General features: G+C 43.4%; 1 protein-coding gene across 1 annotated transcript in view; it reads left to right on the top strand.

The window, feature by feature from the left end:
* The first annotated feature begins 11,027 nt into the window (after positions 1 to 11,027).
* The window catches only part of pdzd8 (PDZ domain containing 8), a 34,482-nt gene continuing 22,469 nt past the window's right edge, over positions 11,028 to 23,040 (top strand). Inside the window, exons 1-2 of the mRNA XM_038736758.1 lie at positions 11,028 to 11,186; positions 18,371 to 18,473. The gene's annotated coding sequence lies outside the window, so the exon portion shown is untranslated. The remainder of the gene's footprint in view (positions 11,187 to 18,370; positions 18,474 to 23,040) is intronic.

The raw sequence follows: 23,040 nt of genomic DNA, 5'->3' as shown, positions 1-23,040 counted from the left end.
AAAATTCTTGGCTGAAGCCGAAACAGAGATAATGGAAAAAATTTGCCGAATACTGAACAGTACAGGGAGGGGGGGGCGAGGCCCAAGAGGTAAAGTAAAGTTCGGTAAATTAAATTACATGTGTCTATTTACTTTAATGGACACATGTAATATGTTTTATACTTTCTGTGAATATAATCCAGTTAATCTTATTTCCATCCTGTATAGATGCCTTATTTTGAAAACCTGATGTTGTCACATGTTTCCTCGCGCTACATTTAATCAAGTCCAACCCAGTTGATAAATAATGTTGTACATGGTTCTCGTACGGCGTAACATGAAGACTTCACAGCCTCTCTTCAGGTAGGACTCTCATACTGCAGCACTTGTCTATGTAAAGACAAACTGAGAGGATAAAGTTGCTAACCTGCCTGTCCCTTTCAGTAGATTTACCATAAAGGCTTAAATACATGTGCACTCCAAATGTAGTTGCGGCTAGCTTAATCGCCATCTCAGAAACAAGTGACACAAACACTTAAAGTGTTTTTTTTTCTAAAAAGTCAGCCACAGATGGAGTAATGACTTTTACCCGCACACTGTGCAGCACAGTAGCTCTTAGCTAGCGTCCTCTACTCATTCTTCAAAGGACAGCTACGTGACAGGCAGCACAAAGTGACGGTGAAAGTGAGCAGAGCAGAGAAAAGGTGAGCACTAGGTTTCAGTCTGGCTGTAAATGTTCAGTGTAGGTCACAGTCTGTTTGTTGTTTTCCAACTACTAGAAAGGCAGTTAGTGCTAGCAAACATCTCCTCTTCAGACTGCCGTGTGGAAGCTGAGCAGGACGTTATTTGGCTGCTGTAAAGTTGGTTTGTTGTCATTCATCCAGATATCGAGTTCACACATTTTTTTTTTTCTCAATGCCCTTGGTGCTCAATACAAGATTACAATAATCAACTTACAGGACAAGACACAAACATGTAACTACACCAGACGAGACAAAAAAAGGAACAGATATATTAAGGTGGAGTGAACGTGGTTTGGCTGCAGCACTGTAAAGTTCAACACGTATCTCACTCTATACTATAACAGCAGCATCAGAAATAAAAATGGCAACAGCAGAGGTCAGTATAACCTGCAATAATGTTATGCAATGTCAGCAAATATGTAAGTATAATAACATTAAATAGCTGTATTTCATTACTACCTACTACTTTGGATTGTTACAAATACTTTGCTTTAAAAGTACCAAACAGTCAAACAGTGAGAAAAATACATCTGTATCCTGTTCGTTTTACAGTCACATCGTAGCCTCATAATTGTAATGAGGTGCCTAGAAATTCCCACCTCTAGAGGTGATGCATCGAGATATCAAATCGTTGACAGGATAATTGCAATTGAATCGTGAGACCAGTGAAGATGCAAACTACACAGAGCCACTGGTACGTCCAGCTGGTCAATATGAACTTTAAAAAAAAAACGTAATTCAAATCAATGCAGACTCTGGTGTGAAACTGGTCGAGCTTCAGCCTTTAGACTGAGTTTTTCCTCACACATCCTCAGCTGATTTTGACAGATGGAGCTGTGTTTCTCTACTTTTACTTGTAAAATCTCAGAAGATTTTGTTTTTCCTGACATTATGATGTACTCTGTTCACTTAAAACAATTAATATAGCATTCACTTCTATCAACCAAAACAACCTGGAGGAGATAATACAAATATCTGAAATCCTCCTCATGCTGCCTTGATATTCTGCCAACAGGTTTTTTCAAAGATGTTTCTAACTGCATGGCCTCAGATCTACTACAAATTGGGAACATGTCTCTCCTCTCAGGTTTCTTCCCACAGGCCCTGGAAACTGTAGTCATTAAGCCACTCTTAAAAAAAGAGCAATTTAGACACGTCACTAATGAGCAGTTACAGGCCCATATCAAATCTGTTAATTTAAAATTAAAAAGTAAAATAACTGAAAGCTGGATCTGGAAAAACTTATCCATGCATTTATCTTCAGTCGACTTGACTACTGGAACAGTGTCCTTACAGGGCTCCCTAAGAAATCCATCAGACAGCTGCAGCTGATTCAGAACGCTGCTGCTCAAGTCCTCACTAAGACCAAAAAAGTGGATCACATCACTCCAGTTCTGATCTTCTGCTTCATTATGAACCATCCAGATCTCTCAGGTTGTCTGGGCCAGGTCTACTTTCTGTCCCCAGAGTCAAAGAGTCAGAGTAAACATGGAGAAGCAGTGGTCAGTTTTTATGCTCCGTATATCTGGAACAAACTCCCAGAAAACTGCATGTCTGCTGAAACACTCAGTTCTTTTAAATCAAGATTGAAAACTTTCAAGAGCGCTGCAGCAATCAGAAGAACTCCAAATGTGCGTGAGCGTGCATCACCCACAATCATGCAGAGTGAGTGAGCGTGATGAGATGATGCAATGAAGCTGCCTCAGAGAATGAAAGCTGGACCTTGGGATTTGCTGAGTGGCACAGATGGTAGTCCTGTGGAGGGGAGGGCTGGGACTGCAGCCACTGGAGGTAATCCAGGCATTACAGCACACACGTAGAGTCACAACTACAGCTATGGGGGAATACTGTGTTCAGAGCTGTGGTGGTCTTTCAGTGCCGCTCATTCCAGCTCCCTGTTTTTTTACAAACATGTGGAAGCTGCATTTGCAGAAGCCCAGGAAGCAGTTTGTGCATAACTGACAAATCGGCACAGCTAATTTTTTAAGTTGTTTCACTGAGCATAGTTAATGACTGCATAGGAATAAATCAGAAAATGTAAGTCTGTTGGCAGTAGGGCTGCAGCTAATGAGGATTTTAGTACTCAAAGCTTCTACAGATTATTTCATCGATTGATCGATTCATTGTTTAAGGAGCACTTCTGCTTGCAAAGAACTTGTGTCGATGCTTTTTAGTAAGCAAATGAATCGATTTAATCGATGAATCGTTTCAGCCCTAGTTGGCAGCTTTCCTCCGTCATTAGTGCGTCTTCATCAGCTGATGGAGTTGTCATGGAGATGGATCTTTTGACAGCTGAGCTGAACAGCGCCTTTAGGTGCTTAAGCATCCAAGTTCATTCTTGTCCTTGGAAATTGTTCTTTGAAATCATCTCAACTTAAGGTCCACTTAAAAGCTTCTTCCTGGGCTTTCAGCCGTATCACACAGCCTTTATCAGCGGATGAAGTTGGATCTGTTGTCAAGTTGACCTTGAATTGTCAAACTACTAATTCAAAAATGAACCTTTATACTTTGTAAAACGAATGTTGGAAAGGGAACTTAACAGAAAGGACCCAAAGCACAGACATCTGTTTAGAACATTCCTCATATCTAAATAGGAATTGATGAAGGCGATTCTCTTAATCACAATCCCGTCAAAATGTCCCCGCTTGTGGGCGTATTGGGGTGGTGCCACTGCAATAAACCTCAAGCACTTCAGCACCGCTGCTGGAAAAAATATTTCGAGTTTGTTAAAAAAAAAAACACCCACAGCCAATTGATATGACATTACGGTGATCCTTTTGATATGTTCTATCTCTCTGACTATGCAGGTAGCTGAAGGGTGTAACATGGGTTTGAATAAATATACATCAGAAAAAGCTCTTGCTCTCTGCATGTTTAACCCAGAACCCTACTGAACATCACATGCTAGTGTTTTTCTCTGGCAGAAAGGAGCTGGGGAGTGCTGGGATGAAGCACTTGTGTGTCATGTTGTTTGGAAGAAGAATGATCACTATATGGACACAGGCCCGAAGGCTGCTGTTTCAAAAGCACTAGCAAAATCTTTTTAAATGAACAATTATCTGTCAAAATCAGAAAAGGGGGGCTTGCCTCTCTCGCTCGCTTACGGTAGTAATCTTTACTCATTACCACTGACAGTAACATTGCCCAGCACCATTGCTCTAAAAGTTGCTCCGTGTATCATCACCTTAAGTCAACAAACGAAAGAGTTTGACTGACAGCTTTTGGCCTCCGTATGAGACCTTTTCACAGCAGACACAGGTGTTACTAATAGCATTAACGTTGGCTCTGTTTTATTAATGCGTCCCAGTAAAGGTGGGGACACGCATTACGACTGTTTAACCGGAGATGAATGTGATTTGGGTGACTAATAGTCTGCTCCAGTCTGTATCAGCTGGTGTCGACAGTCAACAGATAAAGACATATAGAGTGATCTATAAAGATTCTAAGCTTGAAGTCAGACATTATATTAATACACTACATTAATGTGAACCCACTGTGTATATATCTATATATTTAATTCAGTTTTATTTATTTAGCGCCAAATCACAACAACAGTTATCTCTGAGCGCTTTTCATAAAAGAGCAGGTCTAGACCGTACTCTATGATGTTATTTAAAGAAGCCCAACAGTTCCCACCAAGAGCAGCACTAGGCGACAGAGGCAAGGAAAAACTTCCTTTTAAGAGGCAGAAACCTCGAGCAGAACCATGGCTCAGGGTGGGCGGCCATCTGCCTCGACCAGTTGGGGTGAAGGAGAGAGAGGGAGAGAGAGAGAGGAAGAGGGAGAGAGAAAGAGAGAGGGGGAGGGAGGCAGCCTACACAATATACACACACGGAGGTACAGACAGTAAAGGTGATGTTGTTATAGACTAAATGAAAAATGGTACGGATATGTATAGTAGTGTTAATGATAACAATCGTAATGTTAATGATTATAATAACAATAATAACAATAGGACTAGTAACAATAGTTGTTGTAGCAGAGGGTGTCGAGCAGGAACACGGGGGCAGCAGGTGACCCGCAACCACAGATCCAGACTCCACAGCTCCAGAGCCAGAAACACCTGCAGGAAGTGATAGGAGGAGAGTGGAGAGGGACGAGAAAGCACAAGACTACTGGAAAGGGGAGAAGTCGAGTTAGTAACATGCAATAATGGGATGAGGTTGCATACAGAGGGAGAGAAAGTAGAGGAGAGAGGAGCTCAGTGCATCATGGGAAATCCCCCGGCAGTCTAAGCCTATAGCAGCATAACTAAGGGATGGTTCAGGAGTCACCTGAGCCAGCCCTAACTATAAGCTTTATCAAAGAGGAAAGTCTTAAGCCTACTCTTAAATGTGGAGATGGTGTCTGCCTCCTGAACCCAAACTGGAACCTGGTTCCACAGGAGAGGAGCTTGATAGCTGAACGCTCTGGCTCCTAGTCTCCTTTTGGAGACTCTAGGAACCACAAGTAACCCTGCATTCTGGGAGCGCAGTGCTCTGGTGGGGTAGTAAGGTACTATGAGCTCTTTAAGATAAGATGGTGCCTGACCATTAAGACCTTTGCAGGTAAGAAGAATGATTTTAAATTCTATTCTGGATTTTACTGGAAGCCAATGCAAAGAAGCTAAAACAAGAGAAATATGATCTCTTTCCTGGTTCCTGTCAGAACACGTGCTGCAGCATTCTGGATCAGCTGAAGAGTCTTAATGGACTTTTTCGAGCAGCCTGATAATAAGGAATTGCAGTAATTCAGCCTAGAAGTAACAAATGCATGGACTATTTTTTCTGCATCATTTTTAGACAGGATGTTCCTGATTTTCGCAATATTACGTAGGTGAAAAAAGGCGGTCCTTGAAATTTGCTTAATGTGAGACTTAAACGACATGTCCTGACCAAAGATAACTCCTAGATTCCTGACAGTGGTGCTGGAGGCCAGGGCGATGCCATCAAGAGAAACTATATCTTTAGATAATGCGTCACGGAGGTGCTTAGGCCCCAGAGCAATAACTTCAGTTTTATCTGAGTTTAACATGAGAAAATTACAGGTCATCCAGGTTTTAACATCCTGAAGGCACATTTGAAGTTTAGCTAACTGATGAGTTTCATCTGGTTTGATCGATAGATATAACTGAATATCATCTGCATAACAATGAATGTTTATGGAACATTTCCTGATATGTGTGTTTTGTATAACATGATGCATCAGGTTTTCCCTCAATGTACATTCACACATAAGTGTCCAGTGGTTGTAAAATATAATTGTGTAGATGTCTGTAGTCGACCCTCTTTAACCTCTTTCCTTCTTTCATTTCCTGTCAGAGAGGGAAGGATGATAGCACTACTGCAAACAGCTGGTCATTTAACAGGGAGACCAGTTCCATTTCCACTCAGCATCTCTGTTTGTACCACAGACAGGAGGAGACTTGTGTATTGATTGGACTGTTGCTGTGGTTTAGCTGTTGTTTTGGCTGATGGCCCGGGAGCAAGAGATGATGAGGGTTTTGCCGGGAGCTTGAGGTATTATTGTAGCCTTAAAAAACATCTGTCCTTTCAAGAAAGGAAAGTGACTGGCTGCCCAGGGTAATGACCTTAGAGTAACATTGATTGCATATGATTGGATTGGGGCTGGCAAGTCAGGTAGATGGTAAAAGATGATGCATGTTGATGCTGGTGAAAGTCTGATGGTTACTTCAACATTAGGCCAATGAATACTAGGTGGCAATATTTAATTCATGAAAATTGAGTTTACTGGGCTCCACCAGACGACACAATTGTCCCTGATGAATACCCCTACTCATTTAACTGAGATGCTGGATTATTGGTGTACTTAATTTAATACTCACTAACCATTATATTGGATATTATTATATTATTTTATTGAGGTTCAAAAGTGGTGTCCACCTACATATATGTTGGCACATATAGCAGTGTCAAACTACTGGTAAGTAAATGACGTCTGACAATGTTTAAGCTAAAGTTATCTGTCTGATCCAAAATGATTATTATTAGATAATAGTTGTCACCGTTCAGGCTGCACTTAAGCTGCTGAGCTAACCACATAGTTTTACAGACTGACAGGACAAGCTGTCTCTCAGCCATTCAAGTGATGAGCTTAAAATATCAATGTTTTGTGCTTAGCTAAAGGCTACCGAGCTAGTTGCTAACAATCCTAAACAGTGTTGACTTGAATTTAGGTCTGCAAATAATAATTATTTTCAGTATTGATTAATCTGCCCATTATTTTGTCTATTAATCATTTAGTTAATATTTGAATTATCAGAGAAAAATATTGTTTTCCTCTGCTCTCTCCTCTCCTGCTCCCCTTGCCAGACACCTGTCCTGTCCTTGCCTCTCTTTTTCAAATAAAAGCAGGTTGTCAAACAAAAGCATGCAGGGTCGCAAATAATGGCGATAATCAAATTGTGCTTTTAAACGTTTCTTTGTGGTCAGAACAGACAAACACTTGATGCCAGCAGCAGCCTGGTATCAAACAGTGGATCACTTCACAAATCTGAGGTAGAACATTCAAAACAACAAATATGCATGAGAAAAATTAAGTAAAATCTTTTTTCAGTCCCTTTTCCTCAACAAAATAAATATCTTAATAGAAAAGAAAGTGCTAATCCGTTCACGATTCATATGAATGAAATCAAATATTTATTGAACATTTGTTATTGAGGAGTATTGTATCACGATAATTATTGTTGTTTTATTGCCCAGCCTACTTCACGTTCATAAACAGACACAATCACTTCACCAAAAACATGAGTATGATCAGTAATCAGCACTGTTTGAGCACGTTTATGCACAACACTGAATGGACACACTGTCTAGGCGTCTGTCTGCGTTGTCAGACTTTTGGATTTTATTTGCAGAAGACTGCGACCGGAACATATCTCTCCCCAAGTAGTTGTATGTGGATAGACAACACATTTGCGTTCATGTGGTCATGGTGTCCCTGACCACCTCCAGAAGTCGTTTTGCTGATCGGACCACAATCTGTCATCAATGCATCTTGGGTGCATTTACACATGTACTTTCATGTGGTCAAGTGCTACCTTGTCACAGTCTGATCACTCAAAATGCATTCACCTGTGGTGAAAATAAAACTGCCAAATATGGCATTGCCTCATTCATTAAAAGTGATCTAATGAGCATTTATTTTCTATCAAAGAATTGTTTCCAAATTTTCTTAAAAAGCATTAAATGTGACTAAAATGGTGCAAGAACCCTGTACATTTACAGTACTATACAGGAACTGTGCAAGTCACTGAATTTGCCACAACACGTTTCTGCAAATTTTTCACAATAAAAGCCTTGTTCGGAAATGAAGTAATGTTCTTCACTGAAACACTAGAGGGCTTTTAATTTGAAACAGATACAGGAAGTATTAGCTTTGTATTGTCAACATAATGCCGTAACAAACATTTAAAGGAAAAGACAAACACAAACCACAAAAAAAAAATACATTGCGTTTTGCCTTTCTGTTATTATCTTCATTTTAGAAAAATTGCCTGGAGCATCAGTATGGACTTTCATGCTGTGTTCAACAAATAAAGAAGTCCCCTACCTCTTAATGCAGAATGATAAAATTTACAGGTCTTTAACAGGACCACAGGACAACAGTTGTCACTTCTAATCAGTTTGTTTCATTTATCAGACTTTCTTCACTGAAATCTTTTGAATTCTATCATCAATGGCAGAACCTTTTGTTGTAGTCATGCTCCTAATTCAAGTGTGGTACCATGATAGGTTGCCACCTGTGCAATAAGTCCATTCGTGAAATTTCCTCACTACTAAATATTCCATGTGGAGCTGCATGGAATGGGTTTCCGATGGACAAGTCTGGGTTTGTTGGTTGCCAGGAGAACGGTTCTTGCCTGACTGCATTGTGCCAAGTGTGTAAAGTTTGGTGGAGGGGGCGTTGTTTGTCAGGGGTTGGGCTTGGCTCCTTATTTCCCGTGAAAGGAACTGTTAATTCTTCAGCATACCAAGACAGTTTGGATAATTTCATGCTCCCAACTGTGTGTAAACAGTTTGGGGATGGCCCCTTCCTGTTCCAACATGACTGAGCACCAGTGCACAAAGCAAGGTCCATAAAGACATGCATGAGCAAGTTTGGTGTGGAGAACTTAACTGGCCTGCACAGAGTCCTGACCCCAACCTGATAGAACACCTTGAATTAGAGCGAGACTGCGAGCCAGGCCTTCTCGTCCAGCATCGGTGCCTCACCTCACAAATGCGCTTCTAGGAGAATGGTCACAAATTCCCATGAACTCACTCCTAAATCTTGTGGACAGCCTTCCCAGAAGAGTTGAAGCTGTTACAGATGCAAAGCCTAAGCAAACTCATATTAAACCCTACGGATAAAGAATGGGATGTCATTAACCTTCATGTGCATGTAAAGGCAGGCAGTAATAAAGTATATATGCATGATGGCAGCCAGGCCTGAAAATGGATAGCGTAACAACATTCCAGGTTTTAGCCAATATGTGTGTGGGTCCTTTTTAAGTAGGTCAGAGAGGGAGGGTAATCTAATAAGAGCTTTGTGATCAGAGTTTCCGACTTTCTGTCTTTTGTATCAGGCCTAAAGCCTTTTGAAACATTACTAGCTGGACTGTCAACTAAGCTGATTGATTCAAATGGGGACTGTAAATGCTCTTTTTAACATTAGAAGGGCTTTTGTACGATTTGTCCATTCTTAGGTCTTTGTGTGGTTCTCACTTTGAGGAGAGGACCATAACTGGACACTGATTCACAATAAATCTACAGGGTGTCCAGACAGTGCAGAATTAATCGCAAAGTGAGTAGTGAGTTTAAAACTGAAGCATAAAAACACTGAAATCACCAGCCAAGTGTTACTGACACACAGTGCAGGTGGAGTGAACCATTTCATCCGTCTGTAGCCCTGAGTTTCTGTCGTAGCGGTTGTTGTAATGGCTTTGATTCTGATTGTTTGAATCGGAGTGTGTTTACGTGCTGGTACCTTGCTGGTTCAGGTCTGACGTGGACAGCTGACTTTAACGGCACCCGATATTCTACACAGTTTGCAGATTGACGTCTTTCAAGCAACATCATCTTTTCAAAGCCAGACCACCTCCATGTCAGTGAGGTTGATCCACGTCTCGCAATTCAATCTAACGATGTAGACTGCGAAGCTGCAGGTGTCTGTTTTATCTCCTGGTGCTGTTTGGTCACTCATTTTTAACTTCAGTCTTTATTTTCAGCCTTCTTAACTCTAGCACACGTGTACTGCATGCATGACACAGTAATGAATAGACAAGGTGGTAATACACTGACATTAGATGAGCTTATACTGCCCCATCATTGCAGTCCTGATTCGGTTTGATTTGCAGCTCAGAAAATCTACAAGCAGGTCAGCATTCTGCTACTTGCAACTTAACCCAAGCTACATATAAACACAAATCTTTCCATTGCACATCACACTAAGAGAAACCAATAGCTTTTTCAAATCAGATCTTAATTTTAAATTGTATTTTAACCTGCATTTCATTTTATTTGAACTCTTCACTGGTCATATTTCACATTTAGTAATAGAAACGATACAATAGAAACAGGAACCTCGACTGGAACTATGAATGTAGTATAACTATATCTGTCAGAGTCTGGTCAAGAGAGAAGGATACTCTCTTCACAAACAGTGTAGATGCTAAACGTTTCTCTTTCTGATGAGTGAGAATCTTTCCTCCGTTTGTGGAATTGACCCTTACAAAACCTTGACTGTGTGTGTGTACCCATCAGAGCACCCTTATGAACAGACAGTAACATCAGATTCATGTGGGTGATTTGCCTGAACAAAGTCCAGTATTTAGAACAGCAGGAGCCTCAGGCCAGCAACAGTTGCACCAGGAGCCCAAAATAGCAAAGGACGGGTGTGTGTGCTCTCAGACGTCATGTTTATACATTACAATGACTGTTCTTATTAAGACTCAGGCCTGCTGCACTTAGGGAGCCACTTCTCCACCAAGCACCACACCCAACAGAAGCAGGCAGTGTGGCCAGCATTCACCCCGACTCTGCCTGCTGCTTACATTCTTCACAAACCAGAGCTGATCATTCCCCACTGTGTGTCAGTTCATAGCTTTCAAAGCTTTCAGGTTTTTCAAATCTGATTAACAGTTTGTTCACTGAAAATCAACATTTGACTGCTGGTATTAAATGTAATATCAAAGTGTGAATTCATGGGTAATGACAAGGTATCTGTGTGGGAACAGCTTCATTAGTTGTTGTTTTTTTTACTATATTATTTACTGGTGCTCAGTGGAGTTTACATCAATGCCATAGTGGAAACCCTGATTTAAAATGGACTTTGGATATTTACTGTGTGTCTCTCCAGATACAAGCCCTTCTTCCCATTCCAAGTACAGCCCCCTCTGGGTCCGGCTTGTGATTTGGACCTGTCAGTCCAGGACAGTAGGCTGGTGGAAGGCCGACTGAAAGTCACCCTCACTGAATGTAGCAGGTAAGACAGTTGAATTTCTGCTGTAGTTCCCCTGTCCACATTCCTTTGTGTGTTTTCGTTCTGAGGCTCTTTCTCCTGGTTGCTGGTTGTTGCATTTTGGGAAAACTTAATGTTGCATCATGCAGTAATAATTCAGACAATAATGTGCTCCCTAGACCCTTTTCCTGTTTTAAAATGACAATATAATATTTTAATGACTATGTTTCCTGTATTTATCATGAAACTTCAATTAATAGCAAATCCCAAGTTGCCTACCCTGTTTACTGGCCCGGGAACAGATTTTGACAAATAAACGCAGGTCTCCATTAAACGCCTGGTCTAGTTTTTTTTTTTTTTTTTTTAAAACCTGTCCTGCCCAGCAGCCTGGTATAGAGTATAATGACCTGGATACCATATTGTGCCAGACAGATTTTACTTTAACAAGAGAGTATTAAAATACTCCTTTGTCTGTTTTATTATTTATTTAATTATGTATTGATTTGTCACCGGGCCGGACAGGGGGGCAGACACGGGGATGGGGGGGCACAAACAGACAGCACAGAGAAAGGACAACACCTGCAAGAGAAGGGGGAAAGGGGGATGGAGGGTGGGGACAACAGGGAAAAGCTGTGGGAAACACCAATTGCAGAAAGCAACGAAACCTGCAAGAGAACAGAGAGGGGGGCTTGGGGAGGAGAAAAACAACAACAAACAAACACAAACAAAAAAAACAATAAAAATAATAATAGTAATAATAGTAAAAGAAAACCAGCCGAACAGCAGCAATAAACAGCTGACATATTAATGACATATTAAGACAACTAAGAGAACAATGAAAACAAGAAACAGTCACACACACTAAATAAGCAACACAACACAGCCACGAGAGCTGGAATAATAATTAATTTAAATAAGTAACTGAAAGAAAGGCATCAGGAATAATTCTACCAGGGACAACCTAAGTTTGTTTGTGTCTGTGTGGGTGAATGTGTCTGTATGTGTGTGTATGTACATGTGTGTGCGCATAAGCCTGTTAAAGAATGTAGTTGTTAGAGAGAGTGGGACGCCACGACTGTAACAGGCAGGCAAGAACCCCAGTAGCCAATAGGGGTGGAAGAAAGAAAAAGAATAAATCAAATCAAAAAAAAAACAAAGACTCCCAGATGCACCGCGATGCAAACGCAGAAGACCCCGACCCAAATGCCAGTTGACAACGTAATGCCGACGGAACGCAAAAGAGGAAGAGCAGCGCCCGGACCGACCGCGGCGCAGACACAACATAGACCAGTGGCCTCCCCCATCCAGCACCCCACCGCCGCGCAGCAAACAACCACAATGCCCAAATGCCACGCAGTCATCAACACCAATGCACAAGTGACGAGCCCAACGCGCACACTGCGCGAGCACGGCGACACCCATGCCCAGCAGCCCCCGCGAATCCCGCGTGCGAGGTCGGGCAAATGAGAGAGAGCAAACGGAACAACACGACAGCGAAAGCCAGCGGAGAGAGACACCAGCAGCAAGTCCCAGCCCGGCAGCAAACGCGCCGCACAGGTCACCGTGCACCCGCCAATAAAAGTCCACCGTCCCCCCAACCGCCGGAAAAAACTAAGGCCGCCGGCACCAGCCGACATCCCCCATGCCCAGCGCCCCCCCGGCCGCCATGCACCACCAGCCAAACCAGCAACGAGGCAAAATCAACTAGCTCAGCTGCATGCCACCAACAACCCACCCATCCATCAAGGGCCGAGAACTCCAGGCACAAACCCAGAACAAACCGGAGCACAGCCCTGCCCCGCACCCACACTGCACATCCCGAAAACTAACTATATACCTCAGTATCCAGAGGGGTCCAACAACTGGCCGACAGAGAAATGGGCAAGCACGGATCCGAGGCCAACGAAGCAAAACAGGAACGCAAACAGGTCCCTCCAAGCCAATGAGGAGATGCCTCCCCCGGACTCCAACGCACAAACTAAACGCCCAGCAGCCATCCAGAGACCCTGCCCAGGGAAAAAGTATAATACATCAAGATGCATCGATAATCGCCCCACAATCCCACTGCAGACCCCCACCCCCAGAAGCCAGGACACCCTGCGACCCCCAAAGCGCAAAGGACCCCAGACCGCATGTCCAGGGGGAAGCTGTACCCCGCCCCAAGGAAGAACAGCAGAAAGCCGTGCCGGGAAGCTCGCTACCGCCAGGGAGCGATAACGCGGGAGAACCAGGCCAACGGTCCCCCAGCCCAGCCAGAGGCATCCCTCCCTACAGTGCAGCCAGTGACAGCAGCCCCCGATCTCATCCCCGGACAGGGGCCCAGCCCCCCAGTCAAGCACCCCCAAGGAGGAGCACCAAAACCTACCCCGACAGCACCGGTCATGCGCCCCAGAGACTCCCGAATGCCCCCACCGTGAGAGAGCTGGCAGGGGGAAGCAGCGGGAGCCTCACCTCTGCCGAAGAGGGCCCAGGCGAGGAGAGGAGACAACGGGCCCCCAGGCCCAGGGACACACCACCCGCCCAGAAATGAGCAAAGGCCACAAGCCCGAGTCCGCAGAACCCTAGGCCAAGGGCGGGCCCCCACGCCAGGGGAGCCCCGACCCCCCCCAGCCCACCCCAGATCAGGCAAGGCCGCCACCAACCCCACAGCACCCCCAACGCCCGGGGCTCCAGGGGTAGGACACGAGGCCAATGAGAATCTCTCCCACTCCTTCAACCCCTCTGCCTGCCTCTGTAAATGTATTGTTTTGTGTTGGATGCATGTCATGGATTGTGAAGTGTTGTATGGTGGAGTGAAGATAAGGTGTGTGGTAACTAAGGTGCAACTAAAATTGGAGGGTAGTTGTGACACAGGCACCCCACAACTGTCAGGTAGTGGAGCCTCCCATCGTGCCCCTCCCACCCCCCAAGCCCTCTGTGTCTAATGTGTAATTAAAATTGAGGGGCAGGCAGTGAGGGAGGAAGAAGTGCGAGGCCGCAATAAAGCAGCCCCACCCCCCAAACGCCCTGCAGGCTGCCCGTCCCCCAGGATCCTAAGGGTGTATGTTGTGAGACATGACCAAAGGGGGAAAGGTGAAGGAGGTCATAGGGAGGCTAGAAGACCAGATTCCTGACTGGCCCCATCATTTATTCAGTCCCGTCCCCCACCCCCCTAAGCAGGAGGACGCCAGGTCCCTCCAGCCCAGGGCTTATAGCAAGAGCCCCTCTAGCACCGGTAGCACCCCAGAGTCAGTGACAACCCCGCCCATCCCCAGGACGGGCCCAGGGGGGCCCAGCCCCCCCAGCGCGCAGACCCGCCCCAGACCCAGAGGCTCCAAAGCCCCGTGCCCCAGACCCCCACACACTCCAGAGGCAGGTCAGTGCAGCCCCAACCCAAAGTCCAACAATCCCCCGTCCTCGCCGGGGCCCCTCCGGCAGCCCCACTGCTAACCCCTCACCTCACCGCTCCCCCACAATCAGCAGTACTCCGAGCACCACCAGCCCCCAAGGGAGCAGGTCCGGGGCAGCAAGGACCCCACCCAAGGACAGAACGGCCCAACAGCCCAGATCCGAAGGTCGGCCCACACCCAGGAGGCAATGCCACTCAGGCCAGGTCAGGCCAGAAGACCCCCACCCCCGCTCCCTTCCCTCCCTAGCAGCGAAGCATCCCACACACAAACCCCCACCGTCCCCAAAGAAAAGAGACAGCAATCACCCGCGACAGCAGCAACAGCCCCTCGGCCCTAGGGGTCAGCAGATGCAATAGCCCTAGGACTCAACACGACCACACTCCAGAGGGCCGCGACGCGACTGCAAGCAACCATCGACACACCCCAAAGCACAATCCCTCCATACACAGGATCCCGGCACAACCACCAAGCATCCAGTCCGGGCACTAAAATCCAGAGGAGACACCCCCCAACCAGCTCAAAAAGGACCAGCCCGCACCCCCAACCCACCCCGTCAACCCCTTCTTCCCGGTCCCCCACCCCTCCAACAACCAGTCGCCAGACCCCTCAGAGAACCGAAATGCAATTATCAGGATGCACAGCATGTACACAGGACAGAGCCGCACACCAGCCCAGTCCCGGCCCGCACCCGATGCCCCCAACCCCCGACAAGCACGCAAGCCAATAATGACCTACAGATGAGCCAATCAACACTACCCCGCTACCAATCTAACTAGCGGCACACAACAGCCAAGTAATGCGCTGCGCAGGAGAGATGCCAGCCGGCGCAAACCGCCCCCATCCCCCCCGCAGCCAGAGAGACCACAGACCCCACCCACGGCTACACCGTGACCCACGCCGCACGTTCACCACCAGACCGACTGGTCTAGTTTTTAGAGAAGTTCTTTGGATGTATAAAACCTCTTAAACCCCGCCGGGTCGCCCGCTTTAGCTGCTTCTAAGCTGCTTAGATCGTTAATAGAAACATTAATGTTTAAAGGGATGATCAATATGTCAGTGTGGACATGCTGCACATCGTTAGATCGGTTAGATTCTCCACAATTCAATCGTTCAGTTCATTTAACGCAAACGAGCCAAAGTCTAATTAATGTAGATTTACCGGTGTAACTGGCATGGTGTAAGAGATGAGAAAATAAAGGGCCGACTCCTGTTACCTCTGAAGCGCTCGTTAAGTCCGAATGTGTCCGTTCCTTGATGATGTATTTTCCTTTAGTCTGTAAGGGTCCACCGGTCAAAAGAATCAAAGCAGCTTTTCATGAAAAATGAATCCAAGTCATAATTCCTGTCATGTGAAGTCCGTCGCTCTCTGTCTGCTAACTTCTGCCACACTTCTCTCATCCTGCACCCTGTTGTTGGGTATGTTTGTTTTCGTTACGTTGCTGCCTACAAAATAAAAGTGCATAAGCCGTCTGTCGGAGCGGGATCAAATGAATGACGCGTATTTGATATTATTTGATCGTTTTTATGCAAGTAATATTTATACTGTTTGAAATAAACTGTTTTCATAGTTGGTTCAGTTTTTTGCAAAAGGAATTAAAGGCCTGTCCCAAATATAGGCAGGGTCAATTCAGTGATTATAGCAAATAAAAGCCCGGGCTATTATTCACAGTTTTACGGTAGTCCTGACAGTTCTTGTTCGACGCACTCACATGTTACGCCTCTCTGTACTCACCAAAAGCAAACAGACAAGGTGTACCAACATTGGCAATATGCCAAGACTTTTTGAACAATCAGCATTTTGAAATGACTTTTCATAGAGGAATGTTGTAAATACAAACAAAATCTAGTTGAATCGACCACCTGTATAAATTCTATATAAGGGAAACACTGATCAATTGGTTTTTATGCAATCTGAATTATAACTGTTTCCTCATCACACCTGCGACAGTGGCAGCAGCCGTTACACAGCGTCTTCAAACCCTGTAGCATCTGCGAAGCCCATTATATTGGACAGACCACACTCTCTCTCACTTGTCCTTTCTGAGACAAAAAATTCCCTCTCTGTACAAAGCTGGCATGTTTAAATTTTAATTGGCCAAAGAGTGAAATCAATTAGCCCAGGCCCGCCCTGACAGAAAGACCTATTCTTTGTTGCCTTGGAGAGACAGACGTGTGTGTGTGTGTGTGTGTGTGTGTGTGCGCGCGCTGATCCATGGTTGGATGTGTGTGATAGAACACAGGATGATCAGATCACCCTCATCCATAATTCATGTCCTGCCCATTACACACTGTGTCTCTTCTTCCCCTACCATTCTACATCACCTTCTATATAGGCGTCAACTCATATGTTTGGAGACCTCCTGGCCTAAATTTGACTGTTATTAGATAATATTACAGTTTTCTGCATATGTAATAGAGATTACTATGTCTATAGTAATCTCTATCACAAATATACTATATATTACTGTGAGGTTTTGTATGCTGTAAGTGCCCAGCAGAGGGAAGCATCTACCCATGTAGGCAGAGGAAACGGAGTCTTCTTGATGGCCAGCATCATGTCTCTGTAGATGCTCATACTGGTCACACTACAGAGTTCCCATACTTTGGACACTTTCTTCTTTGTCCCTAGCTATTCTCTCTCTTCCTCCACTTTGCAAACAGCTCCATAATAATCGTGTTCACAGCGTAAGCGCGATGTGCGACAGTAATAAATGTCCATGCGAAACAGTAGTTATATGGGTTAAACGAAGCGTCGATGCAAAGAATTTACACGATCACATTAGTCCTCTCACATAATGTTAAGTGGAGGAAGATCAATAAAGCCTTTATAACCTCAGGTTGTTGCCTTGAGAGTGAAATATGATGGAACAAGACACTACTGCAAGATGTACGACTGCATGTCTCTGTGGTTAGAGCAAACCAGACTCAACACAGCAGTGCTTACAGGTGACAGAAGTTTAGACTATTTGTTTTTATAGATTTCTTTGGGAAACAATGACCAAATTCTTGGTTAAGGCAAGTTAATTTGTACTGCATCTTTTAACAACAAGGTTATTCAGAGTCAGACATAAAAGGGCATTAAAGCACCTGAAAACATGTCAAATCATTAGTAACAATCAAAATTAAAGAAGAAGAAATTGTCATCAGTCTTTGGTTCAAATGTTGCTAAATCCAGATTGGTGCACATGTGAAAATCTCTCGAGAAAGTCTCTTGTGAAATTACTTTTTATTAAGTTTTAGCAAAAGGTTCGTAAGTCCTGTGAGCAGTGAGTCTCCAACAGCATATATTTGAAAAGCGCAGTTTCACAGACTCCAACTGAAGGCTGGGGGAGGTGGGCCGCCCAATCCTGATGAGAGGGTGTGTACACATGATGTAAATGAGTCCGTAATGTTTGACTCTGTTATCATTGGCCCAGGTTCAGGATGATTTAAAACAGTAGATGGTGTGTTGAGCCATTTTTAACCCATGAAATGCAGATTTTTATAAGTTTGGTAAGAAATGGCAAAATTAACACCAGCATCGATGTGTTTCATCAGTTATACAGTACAATTACATTGGGGAATTCACCAATGTGTCCCTGAGCAAGACACTTAACCCCTAGTTGCTCCAGAGGTGTGCAACCTCTTTGGATAAAAGCGTCAGCTAAATGAATAAATGTATGTAAATGTTACATTAGTCAAAAAACACGTTAAAGTGTGCAGTACCTCTTTAAAGAAACACAATGCAATGAACACACATTTGACATTACTGGTGCTTGTCTTAGTGGTAGAATCTCACGATGCTGTAGTTCTCACATGTCTTGTTTGGTATCGCTGCAGACTGTTCATCCTGGGCTCCTATGACAGAGAAACCTACGTCCACTGCACACTGGAGCTGAGCAGCCACGAGTGGAAGGAGAAGACTCGCAGCTCTATCAAACGGGTGGGTTCTCCTTCCTTTAACAACAGACTTCACTCTTCTTTCCTCCTTGTTTTCCTTCTCATTCCTCTGGTACAGGAATCTACTTTTAGAATTGTTATTTTTTCTGAATCTATATAAAAGTGTACATTAGATCTACTATGGGAAGTGTGCAAAGTTACAATACTAAATAGTTAAAAATGACTTTCTCACAAAAGTCCAGATGTTTGGATGGTAGTGGTGTTTCTATGTGTTCCAAATAATATCGATGGCGCTGAGGCCAAATCCTTGTGTCTTAGGTTGTTATGCCATAATGTATTGTGGTGCACAGTGTACAACAGACCTAACCCAAACTGAAAATACAACAAAGCAGCTTCACCATGTTCCACCAAATAAGAAACCAGATTGAATATTTGTTTGATCAGTATCAATACACCTGATGAATTAGACTGGCTATGTGTCATTACTTATTTTAATTAAATTCAATGTGCTAAATTGACATTCATTTTTAGGTTAATCAGTGTTGCAAAAGCGGTTTGCAGCAATATCATATCAAGAATGAATGCAATCATGACCATTGACTTTGTGTATTTCTGTCAGATTTCTCTAGAATGATGCCAAAAGCATTTTAATTTTACTCCTCTATCCAAAGGGCTGTAACAGTCAAATATGTGTTGGTAATACCTGTTGCTGAGCTCTACCAGTTTCCAACAATAGAGCTGCTGAATCTTGAGTGAGAACAGGAATACTTCCTCTGTAAATGCCGCATATTGGATACCTTGTCTTATTGTCACATTAATACAAGCTTATTTTCATTTTAATTGCAGTGATGAGATTGTCCCATTGGTGACATTTTGAGCGGCAAAGAAAATTTTCAGGCCCCTCTGGCGAACCTTTTCTAATTGCTGCAATTTAGAGATATTACAGTTATCACATCAGGCTTGTTTGGAAGTGACTAATGACCGCTTTAGAGTGAAATGTCAGCTCTAATTACTCTGGCTCTGGCTCCGGCTCCAGCAAAGCCTGATGCTTCTGTCCTTGCCACACACTTCTGACATTTGCAATGGCTCAAAGATTGTATTCTGCTGAACAGTTGTTGTCCTTCACTGTGCTTTCACAAAATGTCTACTGACTTTGGAGGAGTTGAACTCTCGCCCAGCAGGGGGCAGTGAAATATCAGCTCTTCCTCTCAGAACTAACCACATTATGTTCCTCTGTCATTTCTCTTTCAAAGTAGTTCATTGTATATTTTTCTGTTTAATAGTATTGGAGTTCAGAGTTAACATTTACTTACAAATATACATTCAGATGATACAAATTAGTCTCATTTATTAAATGTAATATCATAAGATGTAACACTCCTCAAATCAACGTTGCCTAGTCAACGGAAACATCTGTTCTGCTTCCAAAAGTCCAGTACTCATGTAATACACTGATTATAAGATGGAAAAGTACAAATACATGTATATACTGCTTAATATAAACGGCTCTTCAAAGCATAACATCAATCTCACATGTATGTAGCTTGTCCATCAGTCACATACTGACGCAATATCCTGTCAGGCTCCTGGAAGTGGTCAAAATCATTTTCCCCGACAATTAGCATATATAAGACATGCATGGCAGTAAACATGTTCCATGAGCTGTCAGAAAGTCACCCTAGTTCAACTTAAACACTTTTAGGGCTGATGAACTCTAAACTTTACTGTAAACAGACCTGAAGAACCTCACTAGCCAAGCAACAACAACAAAAATGATACTTATTTTTTAATGGCGTCGTCACAGCAATAAGAAAACATAGCATAAATAATAAAACAACCATCAGGTAAAAATATTATTGATATTGCAGTATAAAATGATACGCAGTGCATGCTATTAAAGTGAGTAAGCTAGTTTGAAAAGATGGGTTTAAGAGCAGCGTTGAATTCTGTAGTAGAGTCCAGTATGTGGATGTGAGGGGGAAGAGCGTTCTGAAGTTTGGGTGCAGCGTAGGAGAAGGCCCTGGCTGTGCAGAGGTTGATGGCTGGAAGTACCAGTAGACCTGCTGTGGAAGACTGCCGGGAGGGAGGGTTAAAGCAGGATGTAGTCTGGAGATGTTTTGCAGATGGATAAAGGCAATGTAGGAGACATTATTTATATGACTTGAGAAAGAAAGGGATCTGTCCAGGATGACACCAAGGCTCTTAACCTGTGTGGAGACAGGTCTGATGACTTCAGCAATGCGGAGTGAACAGATATTAGTTTTTGAGAGTGTGGACTAAGAACTGATGAGCATTACCTCTGTCTTACAATGCTAAATTTTAGGTAGTTGTTTGTCATCTGTATGTCTTAGAGACAGGCTGTGAGTGTACTGGAGGGGAGAGCTGAACTGGGCTTAGTGGATACATAAAGCTGTGAATCGTCAGCATAACCATGAAAATGAAGGTAGGAGGCAAACCACTGACACACTGTGCCCTCAGCTCCAATGCCAGTCAGACAATCCATTCGGAGCTGATGCAATCATCGAGGTACTGTAGGTTATTGTTGTCGAAGTAGATCGGTAGTTGAGATGCAGCTAGCCTACCCTCTCAGGAATTTTGGACATGAATGGAAAGAAATAGAAATAGGTTGAAGTTGTTTTGGTCATTACAGTCTAGACCAGTTTTTTTCAGAGTTGGTCTGATTATGGCAACTTTCTGTGAAGGTGGAACTGTACCAGCAGGCAGAGAGAAGTTGGTAATGGAGGTTATCAAGGAAGTGATAGAGAGCAAGCATGCTTTAACTGTGGTTGTGGGGATTGGATCCAGCTGACATGTGGAGTTGGTGGTTTTCAGGTGGTAGACTGAACACGTAGGACAGTGGATGTGGACAATTTCATGGCACTTGCTAATGGAAAGTTATGTTAGCAGAGGTCAACTGCTTGTGAATTGCAGTAATTGTGGAGTCGAAAAAAGTCCAAAAAGTAGATTGCTGTTCATTTGAAAGTTTACTCTTTGTATTGATTTCAGGTGGTTTGAGTAATCTTTTCACTGTGGAGAAAAGAGATATTTGCATAACATGAGGTTTCAGATATTGAGTATTTTTATTGGAATATATGATCGTCAGTCATTCCCATACATTGATTTATTTGTGGCCTATTTAAAATCGTATTTGATTGCAGAGCTGGACACAGCACATACAATCGATCAGTACCTCCTTCATGCTCGCTCACTCTCTCTCTCTATCATGAAAACCACTGCACAAATCTGTCCAACACAACGCTGTCATTGTTGAAGACCCATCTTAAAAAAAGTTATTAACAAGCATGTGAGGAGTCTAGCTAATAATGATAGCTATGTCAACGTTAGAATAGAGGCTAGGCTGCAGATAAAGCGCTAAGGGTGGTTAAAATCAAGAGTTCAGTGATTAAAAATATGATCATTTTGGTGGTCTGTAGAGAACAGCTACAATGGTGGCTGCAGGTCCACCAAGCTAAACAGCCAGCAGGAAGACTGATCAGGTAGAGAGAGTGGTGTTACTTTTATACTCTCGCTATAGATCAGGGCGAAGCCATCTCCCCTGTCCACTGAGTGTGGTTTGTTTACATAAGCAAACCACGCTATATCAATGATATATAATTGAGTATTAATCATCTACACATAAAGAAGATAGCATGGGTGCATGGGGGCAGCCGACCCAGGCCACCGGCTAGGTAGGGGACCCACGCATGGCCACAAATGTGTTGTCATATACTTGTAGACTCGACCATACAGGAGAATTGCTTTCAATACATCGGTCAATGATCAGTGCAGCCGAACTTATCAAATAAAATTTCACTTCACTCCTGGTTTCAATAGCAAACCATAGACTGTATAGAAAAAAAACACCACAAGAATGACCATTACCAACAGAAAACACTATATTCTAAACACACATGTTTAAAAAAACATGATTCACAAAGTAAATTTTGCATTTCAAAAAAATAGGAGACTTATTAGCTAATTTTAATAAAACTCCCTTCACTGCCATGCATCATGGGAATCCTTGACAGGAAGTGCTTTTCAATTAAAATTTGTGTGATTACATTAATTTGAATTCACTCAATATCCTCTCTATTTGGGATTAGATATAGATAGATGCTTATGTTTTATTTAACTACAATGGGTGGATTTTATTCCAAACATTTTTATTCGACATTTAATAAAACATTTGCCTCAAAATCAAAAACACAATATTGAACATATTGAATATATTTTACCTAATACATTAATTAAAATCTACATGACCACAGAATCCTTTTTTACAGTGTAATATAGTCACAGCCTTGCTGTTTAAATTTGACCATTCATACTGACAGATGGACAGGACAGAGACAGACAGACAGACCTTCCTTCCCTCCTAAACATAAACATTGTTAAGTAGCTAGCTGTGTTCTTTCCTTCATATTGGCCCATTGCTACATTTCTTGGCACATTACAGCTACCTGTAGATCAATGGAATAGTGAGAAACCATTGGCAGGACTGTGTATCGAGTCATCTGCGTGGATGCACGCATGTGCATGAGGTACAACAGAATGAGGTTTTTCTAAACCCACTCTGTGAAAAACAGCTTAGTAGCTCTACTGACTCCAAA

The sequence above is a fragment of the Micropterus salmoides genome, unplaced genomic scaffold, assembly GCF_014851395.1.
Source record: "Micropterus salmoides isolate LMB-PRFRI ecotype aquatic unplaced genomic scaffold, ASM1485139v1 Ms_hic_scaffold_22, whole genome shotgun sequence".
NCBI classification, from domain to species: Eukaryota; Metazoa; Chordata; class Actinopteri; order Centrarchiformes; family Centrarchidae; genus Micropterus; species Micropterus salmoides.
Note: the sequence above shows the minus strand (reverse complement) of the source record. Positions and strands in the feature narration are given on the sequence as shown.